Genomic DNA, 7293 nt, shown 5'->3' with positions numbered 1-7293 from the left:
CAGAGATATTAGGAGGCTACGGCATCGATAACTTCCACTCACCAAAAAGAAAGAAAAACTACAGAGGTTTCAACAAACCATTGGCAAAATGGCTGGCGGTTAGAAAAAAAATCATTATTAGCTCTAATTCAGTCACTTCAGCCAATTAAAAAGGAGTTATACACCATTTTGTTTTGTTGTTTGTATCTGGCTTGGCTTGTTAATGAACTGCTACAAACAAAATAAAAATAACTAGTTTAGGGTTTTTATATGGCGTGACAACGAGGAACATTTGCCAACATTGTGCTAATGCAGCACAAGCCTCATCTGAACTGCTGTTTAAAGTACCTTTAGACCAAGGCTGGATGAAGGACAAATTCAAGCACATTTCCATTTTCATCATCTTATTTTGTTCAATTTTACACTACAAGACTTCATCTATCACAGTCTATACTTTCAAGGAATGTTTACAGCTCTTATTTATTACCTACGTTGAATTGTGACATCACATCCTTTGTACAGGGCAATTTTGTTGGACAAAAGACTAATGTGACCGTACCTATATACTAATAAAAATGATAAAGGTACACACAAAAAAATCACTTGATTGGGTCAATGTGACACCAATACAACATTGGGTTAACTTTACCCAGTCGCAGTCTGTTATTTTGACCCAGTGTTACACACAACATGCTTTAGCTAAAAACTCACAAATTCATTGTTTCTTGTACAAAACAGTATACATATGACATTTGGATACACAAGTTATTAACATTATTAACAATCAATAACAAACATGTAAGTTTTAAAAGAGTAGATTATAACAAGCTTTAGTTTGGGTAAATAAACCAATAAAAAAAAACACTACAACTGGGACAAAACAACCCCTTGTCTTGAGTGGCTTTCTGGGTAACATTAACCCAGTATTGTGTTGGAACTTTATTGACCCAAACAGGGTGAAATTTTAACCCAGTGATTTATGTGTATTAGTAATCCCTCCCCAACAGGTGCAAAAACTTAACAGGAGAGTAAGATCATGCACAGTTAGCACACAGTCCTGACAAGAAGTCGAATCAGAATCACAATCAGCTTTATTGGCCAAGTATGTTTGAACACACAATGAATTTGACACCAGTTTCCAGTGGCTTTCAATGTACTCACATACAATGATACACATACAGAAGACATACAGCTAAACAAGTACAGCAAGCTAACAGAGATAAGCAGACATAAGGTATTATTTACAGGCAAGCAGATGGGAAATGAAGAAGTACAATGTACAGTACAATGTCTATATAAAGGTCAAACTGTCACTGTAATCAACAAAGTGAAAACATGTGTGCGGGGCCAACAGTGTAATCGCAATAAATAATTGTTTTATCTTGGTGGAAATAATAAGGTCTTCAAATATCCAGCACAGTCATAGATATCAATTTATCTGAGACTTTATCCGTAGCTTTTCAGGAAGATAAAAGAAAAGATTTAGGAGAAATAAATTGTGTGAAGGAGTCTAAGTGAACATAAGTTAGCTTGGACAGAAAGGGGGAAATATAGCCAAAGTCTCACCTCAGTAAAAGGATAGCTTTGTGTTCCACTAACACGTATTTCACCTTGTCTTTTTGCATAAGAGGTTTCTTTCACCCAGTTTTCCTTGTGAGCTGCTTTGCAAATTAATGACTTCCATCCAACCCTTGAGAGGATAATATCTTCCTGTTTGGGCGATTTATTATTTATCGCGTCTGTGTTTGTGTCGGGGTTAAACTGTATGGTATGTGTCTGAGCTCCAGATGCTAAAAATAGAGGCAGTCCCAGAACTCCTGCTTGAATGACAGGATTCCTTTCACTGGCACGCAAAGATGACCCATTTCCCTTTTTCCTCAAAAGTTAACCCTCAACCCCTGTATGATGTTATTTCAATACATCTACTGCTTTATTCGGCTATGGTATTTTCTGCCAGAGCAGCCGTTTAAAAGATAATTTAGTATTACAGTTTTATTCTGCTGTCTGTGTTCTTCCAAAGATAAGTCTGATTTGGCAACAGTGTGAAGAAAACTTAACTATCGGCTACTGTTGAATGGATTCATTAGATGCTGTAAATCTTTTTTTTTTTCTTCCTGTCCTTTTTCCTTTTCCTTTTCACACTGGAACAATGAGCATCTGTTTCCATTTTTCAGTGTTTCAGTCTCTATGTAGAAGAGGGTAGACTCGCTGCACAACAACAAGCGCAACAACACTTGCAACTACACTCTAAGATAAACATCCACCATTGGAAACTAAATTAAAACAAATGTGCTTAAGTGCTTTACCAAGTGCATTTGAAATGCTCAAGTATAGATTGAAAAGCTTTTTTTCAGATAAGCTTGTTTTTGGGGCTGAGACATGTTGATATTTTTGGAGCAAATCACACAGTTGGAAAGCAGTGACTCTGGTACATTACATTTATTTGTTCGGTTCTTTTCCCCATATAAGAGCATTTTTACAGATGTCCCAAAGACAGGGGAAAGGCAAAGTCCTGTGAGCCAAAAAGATCTAGAGAGGAGACAAGTCTGGATCCATGTTGCTTGTCAGATTTTATCTACTGTATTGTAGAGTTGAATTCGCTTTCCATGCTTGATCTAACTTCTGTCAGCACAGTCTGCAGTCGACACAAGTCTCATGGGGGAAAGAATGGAGCACTGCATACCTTCCAGAAGGGAGAATATACTGCATGGTTCTGAAATTCAAAACCATCTCCAAAGCAACTGTAAGGCCCAAATCAGTGACTGAGTACAATACAATGACTTATCGACAGCATGTGGCTTCCAAATTAGCTGGCGTTAGCTATTTGTATCGTCTGTAAACATTTTTGCAAGAAAAAGATTTGAGCAAGGCACAATATGTATTTTCCATCCACAAAACATTTAACTAAGATATAAGAATTTTGTATGTAGTAGGTCATATGTATGCTCTCAATTGTGCCTTAAATAGAATTTACGCATCACTAAATTAATGGGTTGTACCACATAAACTAGTTCTTACAAAGAGATTAGTTGTTGCTAAATACCAATGTTTACATCCACTAACTGCCAGGTGTAACTGTTGCATAGCTAACTGATCTAACTATTAGAGCTAATGTTTTCTTGCTACTATAACCCGTTTAGAGTGGGGAGTAGAAGAGGTAATATGAAATATGGTCAACATGTCACACTTGAGCAAAATGTTTGATGACAATGACTTGGAAATTTTAAATGGCATTCCACAAAATATCACTTTGTATCTCAAATTACAAAATGTTTTACCAACAATGTAAGGCCAAATGAGATAGCCTACTTCTCCGATACTTCTCCGAAACATACTTCACAGTCGCTGCATATATAATTAAAATGAAGAGATACCAAAAGGATTGACAGTTAAGCCAATGTTCTTGTAATGTATTTAATATTCATCAAGTTTGCAAGACAAATCACCTGCAAAAGCATTGGCAGCGCAACCATAAACAAGTCACGGATTCTAATATATCATCAGCAGAGTCTTGTGATTGGTTTGCTCGCTCCACATGAAAGCGTCAGACAAACCCTTTACGTGCTTGTCCCTGCAATGTTATTTGTGAGTTGGAAAGTTATTTTATTCACAACACAGCTGGACCAGCATTTTCCCTGAAATGTTACTAGGTCTTGAGATTGGAAATTGGCAGTACAGAGCCACAATAAGTGTTTGCCATTTCTTTCTACTATAGTAATTGTAGGACTGAGGCCATGAGAGCTGATCTCTAGTCAGCAGACTTTTGACCGTGAGTCAGAAAAAAAGCAGGTCTGGAAATCCAAAGTATGTGCTGGCTGTCAGGATTCAGGACTCCTGTCACAGTGACTGCAAGCTGAGATCACGCCATCATGAGTAACGTGTTGACAGCTGTTTTAAATATGTTTTGCACAGGTAAGAAATCTAAAATGGTACTGTTATGGTGACAAAATAGAGTAAACTCCTGTAAGTGCTGTGAACACTGGTTTGGGGTTGCAAACAATGTGAATTTAAATGTACAAGTGGGGCTGGGATATGTGTATTTGTGCTGGAAGCATTAGCGTTTTGCGCTAACGATTAGCATATATAATTCACAGTCGTGTTAATAGATAGCATTAATGGCAATTTTGATACAACAAAGCCCGTAAAATGTTTAGTTTATATACACCCACCACAGTAGTTTGTTCAATTTTGTTTAATATCATTTTACTGTGTCATGTAGGTAATGTCATTTGTGTTCAGGGTGTGTGAGAGTGAGATTATTGTTGAATACAGGCAGTTAACCAGCCAAGTTAAACCTGTGGGCTTCATGTAGATGTAGGCTGGAAAATGAGGTTTATTGTGTTTCCCAGCTATTGTTAGACTGTTGAGATCATTCAGTTAACACAGTTAAAGGTGTAATGTGATGTTTTCAATTAGTTAAACTGAGCAAGAGCAGAGTTTTACTCATGCAAATGAGAAAATATGTTTATAATTGTGTTTGCTCCATATTGTTTCTGTATTTACTCATGTAAATGTTTGTAGCATTGTGTACAGGATGTTTTAAGTAAGTGAAGTCCATTGAGAACTTTAAAGCAGGACTGTAAGCTAAAGTTATTACAGGGAAGTTCACGGTTCAGAGATAGTAGAGCTGATGCAAGCTGAGCTAACACCACGACGATATGAATAACATTGCTGACAACTGTTTTAAATATGTTTTGTTGCAGGTGACCTCTGTGAATAAATGTGTTGCACCGGTTTGGACCAGGGCTTCATTCTGAACCTTTAACATATGACATATTTACTCCATTACAGGGAAACGCTTAGAAAATATGTAGCCTATCCGGAACATAATTACTGATTGAAAATAGACATGTTTATACAACCTATGCTTCCCGGAGAGTGTGATAGGTGGAAATGGAAAATGTAATGTACATGGAATAGAAAACTAAATAGAACGGTAGCTACGTGTTAGTGCTGTTCTAGGTTGTAATATTAAATTAAGCTGTTGTGGGTGGTCAGCATGGCACCTTTAGTTTAACGCTGTATTATAAAATATAAAAACATCAACCTGGCCTTGAGTACAAACATTACAGTGGATGCTAAAACATGAGTTTACCTGTGCCTAGGCTGAAGCAATGTGATGCACTGAACATCTGTATTTACGCATTTTGATTACCTGCCATTCATCAAGATTCTCTATGCCATGGCCACCCCACACCAGCTCCGTGTCCCATCTTGGCCCATCATGAGTAAACAACATACTGTTTGCCCATGATATTTAGGCTATAAAGCACAAGTTTGTTTACTTGCCAGCTGCGGTCAATCAAACAAGACACCTACATACCCCTCCAACGGACTGAGATGAAAATTTCAGAAATGCTCATTTTTTCCTCCTTTTGAAAATAAAAATATTAAAGATCCCCTCCAGACATGTTTTAAGATATATTACAGTTCTCTGCTTTGTATAATAATTTGTGTGTAATATGTTTTTTCCACAAAAAAAAAGTTCAATTACCTCGTTAAAATCCTTAAAATGACACCTACTTCTTGTACCTCATTGAAAAATCCAAATATTTTTCAGTTTAACTGCTGAATGCGAGATGTGTCCTCCCTCACTGATAAGCCCATTCTCAGTGTATGCTCACCGGAGGCTCAGGGTTTCTACATCACACTTGTGTGAGTCGCATGCTGGACCAGGAGATACTGGATCATGCTCATAGGTACACACCTTAAACTCAGATTTAAGGTGAGCACAGAGAAACTTTCCTCCTTCAGCAGATGAATGTGAAAACAGCCTTCTAGTATCAAACTCTGCACATACATCATTCTGCACAGTGAAGCTGAAACATTCAAGTGAAGTAACAAGAGGAAAAACACATTTTTGAGTGGAAAGGGACTTTAAAATACATATAAAATACACATTGACCTTATTTTTTCCTGCAAAAAGAGATGACTAAAAGTGATTCCAGTTGCAGCCTGATATAGTATATCACTAGTTTGAGATTAGCTAGTAGTTACTGAACTTGGGAAAGACATTGATGGATGTTACAAATAGCTGGTGCAAGCTGATTTTTCTTCTCACTGAATTAAGTCATTGTCTTATCATGAATGTGAGTTCACTTGTGGTTGAGCTTTATAATCAAGCCCTTTCCATCATGGGAACTGCCATTACATGACTATCAAGATCATGATCATTTCCACCCTCCTTTTTTGCTGCTCTATGATTACAAAACTATTGAAAGCTATTCTACACAATAAGCTGGGAAATGGATGCCGCAAGGAATTAGCTTCCTCTTGATGCAGAGAGAACAGAGTGTTTCTGTCTGCGTGGAACAAGAGCCTTCATAAAATCCCATAGAAAATCCGCAAAAACTCAGTTTAGATCCTTTGATTTCTCTTTTTTTGATAATTTGCTTTTCCCTTTAAGGTTTGAGATCCTCTTTGAATTTGTGGCTTTTGATCTTAATGAGTAAAACCACCTAATAATGACTCGAGACATATTTACCGCAGCATTCCCTGCTGCCCTCTTATTTACCGCATGAATGTTTGTTAAAACGCCCCACAATACTGCATGAGGTTTTTCCCATAAAGTGAACGGCACATTTAAAAGAGGAACACACACAACTCATGAGAGGACAAAAATCAAAGACAACATGTCGAGGTGAAGGGACTTGGATTCTGAAACTGCGTCCGTCTCTGTGGGGTCTCTGTGGCTGCCAAAACCCACAAAAACCCTACCACCAAAAAAATTTAATTATCACTCCTATAATCCAATGTAACATCTGAAGTTTGAAATGGCAAGAAGGGGAGATGACTGTGTATTTTAATGCATGTAGGCTGCTGTTTGCTCATATTTCTGCAGCTATTTTTTCAAGGTAAAGACTCAGCAGCATGAATTAATTTGAAACCACTGCAGTGTCAGACACCGCAATAAATCAACAACTTAATTGCTAATGAAATATATATTCACAAGTCAAATTTGACATAATGTATTTGCATATATTCTCTATATATTGTAGAACAAAATAATCCAGTAGGATGTTTATTGTTTCTGTCTGACATTAAAGCTTTATTGCAGAGAAAAAGCAGTAACATAGCAATCATGACCAATCGTAGGTGATGTAATGTGTATGGATGGATGGTATTTATTCTCCCCACTGCTAATTAAAGCAAATTGAGTAAGCAAAAGCTACAGTTGAATGTGGAAGTTAAGCTATGGCATAAAGTGAGGGGGGAGTATACAGGAAAAAGCAGCTGTTGATTCGGAGCTTCTGCTGCTGCTGCTGCTATAATTTCAACGTGGCTTGAATTGGAGGTTCATAAAGACCTATAATT

This window comes from Thunnus thynnus, chromosome 12, assembly GCF_963924715.1.
Source record: "Thunnus thynnus chromosome 12, fThuThy2.1, whole genome shotgun sequence".
NCBI lineage: Eukaryota > Metazoa > Chordata > Actinopteri > Scombriformes > Scombridae > Thunnus > Thunnus thynnus.
The sequence above is the reverse complement of the archived record's forward strand: the minus strand, read 5'-3'. Positions refer to the sequence as shown.